We start from the raw sequence: 5,764 nt of genomic DNA on the forward strand, positions 1-5,764 counted from the left end.
CCGAGCAACTTCGCAGGATGCTTCATTTCACCCGGTTTTCGACCACGACTTCGTTTTAGGCCCGTTTTCGATGGTTTTCGCACGGGATTTTCGTACAAACCCATATTTTATTATGTCCAGCCTTCTAAAATCATTATGGACCCATATCTTGGTGATTTTCTAAGACAAAACCCTTACAATTGTGTGATGAAGTGCAAGGTACATAAAGGTACCTTTGACTTTTCCCAATAAAGTTATGACACTTTCAAGGCACTATTCATGCTTTATGTCACTATTCACATCAACCCTATCTACTTTTGTATCTTTTATCTTTCCCTACAAGCTTCCTTAACACACACACACCAAGAGTCAACCCCTCCTACATCTTTCTAAGATCACCAACAACTTAACCAAAAAGCAAAATACACTTTTCTCTCTCTCTCTCTCTCTCTCTCTCTCTCTTCTCTCCAAGGTCTCGAATTCTCCAGGAGTTCTAAGGCTTCTCATTCACTTTGGTAAGTAAACTTCATCCCTCACATGTTTTCCTTACACTTCTTCACTCAAATCGTGAGTTCCTTACACAAATATCATCATATTTGTTGTTAGATCTTCGAATCTTCAAGCATCTCCCAAGTGTTCTTGAGTTGAACACTTCTTTTCTTCATCATCCATCTACTAAAATCACTCAAGGTGAGTTCATACCCCTACATTTTCATGTTTTCTTCAAGTTTTAGAGGGGGGGGGGATACAAGTTAAAACACCAAAAACTTAACTAAACTCAAACAACAGCTTTCATCAGAAAAGTTGAGTCTTATTCACGGACTGTTTTGACTATCTTAAACTTAATATCTTTCAAAACTGTTTAATATGAAAATAGTTCAGGTTCATACCTTTAAAATGACTACTTGCACATCTCCATACGATTTTTCTACGATTTATGGTGATTTTTACAAAACTGCCTATCATTTCAAAAACGAATTCGGACCAGTCTGTGAATATGAACGTTTCACACAAGTTAGAGACTTATAAAAATCATAATAAAAATTATGAATAAACTAGACACATTTTGTGAACTCTTTGAATTTACGGATTCAGTTTTCGACTTTGTATGATTTTTCTATGATATTTTCAAAAAAATGCAGAAAGGTTAAAAACTAGTTACTTAGCTTACAATATTAACAACACTTTGTAGTATGTTGAGCAAAGTGCATAACAATAAGTTCTAAATGTTGAATGTATTTCTTGTTAGTTTATCATCATAAACAGAAATTTAGTCATTCATGAAAAGGACTCTTCATTCATTTCGAACACATATAATAAACTACTATAAGCATAGTTTATGGGTTTTTACTACATGAAAAAGGTTTTTACTCTCAGAACAAATGAGTTTTTCATATACTACTTGATAAACTATAATAGTAATAGTTTATGGATTCTTATCACTAATTTATTTTCATAAAAGGTGATTTCACTTCCATCACGGAAGGGGTTTAATACTCAAACTATATGTAAACTAGTTAACGTAAATTGTGAGACACGTCTTCATTGTACTCTTTGAGTACTGGTTAAAAATTCCTGAATTAGTTATAACCAGAGTCTCTTGTAGGGAGAGCGTGATAATTGTGTATAGATCTATATTGGGGTTGACAACCCACACCCATGCTGCTTGCATAAGTCCGATCGGCCGATCGGGGGTGACAAATGTCATTAACATTCCGACGTCTGAAGAACGTCGCAGCAGGTCATCCGGTCATAGTATGGTTATAACGACTCCCATAGGGAGTTAACAATATTTCAAGTTTACAGGGAAAATTCTACTTTGAAAAGGGGTTTTATCTATTTAAAACTACAATCACGTTATAAGTATAAAACACACTCATACTCTCGGTCCTAGGATTTAGGACTACATGTCTTTTATAAGGAAAATATTGGATTTTCTTTGGAAACACATTCCTATTAACACTTCGTTTCATCTAGAATCGTTAGACTTCAGCTATAATTGCTAAGTGTATATGCTCGAGTTATATAAGAATCTAGTCACAATCGACTTAGAATTGGTGGGCCCGCCTTACTTCCTGTTCCTTGTTTGGTTGTGGACCTAGGGCAGACCCATTATATTCGACGGTTTATTTAACTTAAATTTTATATAACTTATATACACTGGGTGATTATGGAAGGAATCTACGGGTATTCTAGGGTACATTATCTCATAACATAGGAGCATTCATTTCACACTTATTAAAGAAAATGTTGGATTTTCTGAAATCATACTCTGTCGCTTTTACAAGGAAAACGACCTTTTTCCTCAAATAAAACGCTTATGAACTCACCAACTTAATTGTTGACACTTTTTCAAAACTACTTGTATTCTCAGGGAATCAGTGAAACAGGAAGTCAACAGCATTTTAAGGATAGGACGTTAAATCGTCAAACAGTTCATTTTGTCATCATAATGTAATTGATTTTGAAACATGTAAACACATACTATTGTAACACCCAATTTTTCAAAACAATTTTTCATTTCAAAACATACTTTCCACCACATAAAAATCACAAAATCATAATAAATCTCTGTATCATCACAAAACATGTCCCAAGATCTCATATAAATAAATCCTCTCTCGTGTGTACGAATCATGTCGGCGCCTTCCTGCGATCCTCACTAGTACCTGAAACACATCACACAACAATTGTAAGCATAAAAGCTTAGTGAGTTCCCCAATATACCACATACAACACATACGCCACTCGAGGCTACAATACGACCCTCCGGTCCGATGTGTCTCAGCGGGACCCTCCAGTCCCGTAGCTCGTTGGACCCTCTGGTCCGGTCATAGCTCGTTGGACCCTTCGGTCCGGTCTGTATCGTTGGACCCTTCGGTCCGGTCTATATCGTTGGACCCTTCGGTCCGGTCTATATCGTTGGACCCTTCGGTTCGATCTATATCGTTGGACCCTCCGGTCCGGTCTATACAAAACATAGCATACATATAACACAATGCACATAATTGATGGGTTTTGAGCATTCTAACACTTCCTAAGTGTACATGCAACCCTAATAACCTTGAATCTATGTTTTCTCTATATACATGCAAATTTCTTTTTCAAGGTTATTTCCTATCTAGCATGGCATGGGGATTACATAAAACATAAAAACTAGTAGAAATACATACCTCGTTGTTGCTTGGATTCCTTCAAGACTTTTTGAGCCTAGCACCCCAAATGTTGTGCCTCAAATGCTTCACACAACACCACAAAACTTGGAATAACTTGAGAAAATACTTCTAGCACTCAAAATCAGTTATGCCCTCTCTAGTAACCCTAGGTCACGATTTTGCTAGCCATAGGGTTCCTTTTATAGTGTTGTCACAATTAGGGTTTACACATGAATGCCCTTAATTGTCATGACTCTTGATTTCTCATGACCCATGGGTTTGTAACTCCCATGGACTATCCATGGAGCTCCATATGGTTATAACCAAACCCATAAACCATGGATCATTAATCCACCATAAAAGAATTGATGATTGTCATAATCAACCCTATATATTTAATTAGTCTCACTTTGATCACCAAATTAATACTAGATTAATACTTGATCAATACTAATTAAATAATACTATTATTAATATATTAGAACTTATAATATATTAATAATCATAAGTGCCTTATTCTCTCATCTATTCTATCCAAGTATTGCAATGCCATGCAACCCAAATGGACCATGCCGGGTCGGGTCAAGTACATACCAAATAAAGTTATGGACTTAGACACTATATCCAACAATAATCTCATACATACACATAGCATACAAGACCCTCTGGTCTACACATAAATACCACTCTAGGTAATGTATAGTGAGAAGACTCACCTCGGATGTCTCGGATAATATCCCGCCCGTGTATATACTGATCTAGCCTCTGCCTATACACATAACATAATCATCTCAATCAATCACGACTCTCTAGGCTAGACTAGACTCTCACATGTCCTTTAAGAAGGCTAAAAGGCTATTTTACCCTTCAAACAGTCCACAAGTTCCATTGTTGACCAAACCCAAAAAGTCAACGGTCAACCCTTGACCAGACTCGCCGAGTGCACAAATGTGACTCGGCGAGTTCAGTCGTGAACTCGAGTCCTCTATCCCCCTTCTGACTCACTGAGTCATTCCCCCAATTCGGCAAGTCACTCACAGTGTGATTCACGGGAAACCCTAACCCTACTCGCCGAGTCTGCCCTTGGACTCGGCGAGTTCATGTCATGCACAAACTCAATTGACCTCCTGAGGTCAGATCTGTTCCTTAGAACCATAGATCTGACCTTCCCAAGCCTGATAATCACGTAAAGCTTGGATCTTGACACTCATGTGACGCCTAGGAGGCTTTACTTGGTGATTTAGCCCCAAAAACAACAACCTGAGCTCATTGCCTCCATAGCTCAACATAAAGCAAGCTGGAATAAGCTCTTTAGACCACTATGGGTCCAGATCCGAAGTCTCAAAGTGAATAGGGGCCATATTCTCACAACTCCTTCCAATAAAAGACATAAAAACTCTACATCTATGGATTCCTTCAACAAAACAGATAAAGGGGCGACATAATACCTCAAAGATGAAGTCTTTTGCTCGAAATCCCCAGATGCACAACCTCCTTGGTCCCCTCCAAGCTGGAATCACCTCCTTCTTGTAAGAATCAATCACAAAGATCAAGAAATGGCTCCTTTCCTCTCACAAACGCTCTAGCTCTTTTAGGGTTTCTCTCTGGAGTTTGGTAGCCGCAAGTGACGACCCTAAGGGCCTTTAAATAGGTCCCAAACCCAAGAAATTAGGGTTTCATTAAACAGCGTGGACTCGCCGAGTCCACGTATGGACTCGCCGATTCCAGTCATTAATCCAGTCCAGCAATGCGCGGCTCTACTCGGCGAGTCTAAGCGCCTACTCGCCGAGTCCCTCTCCAAAACTCAAAAATAATTAGATAAATACAGTACCTAGAAATCCGGATGTTACAACTATGGTGTAACATTTTCAATTATATTTATGATGGTTGTATTTACTTTGAGCACTATTATACTCGTTGTTGTGATACTATACATGAAGTCCTCCACCCCAGACGTTTCCGCCATCCTTGGTTTGGGGGTGTGACAGTTTTGATCCAGGGTGCGTATGTCGGGCATAAAAATATATGCATTGTGCGTGCTGCACCTCGACCCCGATTTCCCTCCTTGCATCAGTCTTTTGTACGCGGGCAATACAAAGTGGTACGCGGGGAGTACAACTGAGTTCCAGCGTACTCCACAGCCAACCCAAATCACCATTAAGTGCTTAATCGGTTAAGCCATTATGTCTAATTCTCATATCTGATCCTAAATGATGTCTTAACATGTAAAGTTGGCAACTTTACTCCTTTTCATGTCTTAATGGGACCCAATACTCAATAAAATCCATAATAAGCACCCAAACTCATGCATGGTCCAATATAACTCATCAAGATTGTATTTTTATGAACAAGGGACCTCAAAAATGCTAAGATCTATCATCCTTATCTTCTGGAGTAGCTTATACTCTCATGCATAACATAAAGGACCATAAAAAGCACAAAAACAAGCCCTATCTAGATCTAACAAAATGAACCATCAAGTGAAGAGCTTTATACCTAAAAAAGCTTTCCGAGTTGATGATGATTCTGGATCCATAAGCTCTAGCCACACCAATGCAACTTCCAAGAGTTCCTCTTTCTTCAAAATCACCAAAAACAACCTCAAAGTTCACTTCTAAGCTCAAAACAGT

This window comes from Lactuca virosa, chromosome 3 (assembly GCF_052849685.1).
Source record: "Lactuca virosa cultivar CGN04683 chromosome 3, Lactuca_virosa_CGN04683_v6, whole genome shotgun sequence".
Taxonomy (NCBI): Eukaryota; Viridiplantae; Streptophyta; class Magnoliopsida; order Asterales; family Asteraceae; genus Lactuca; species Lactuca virosa.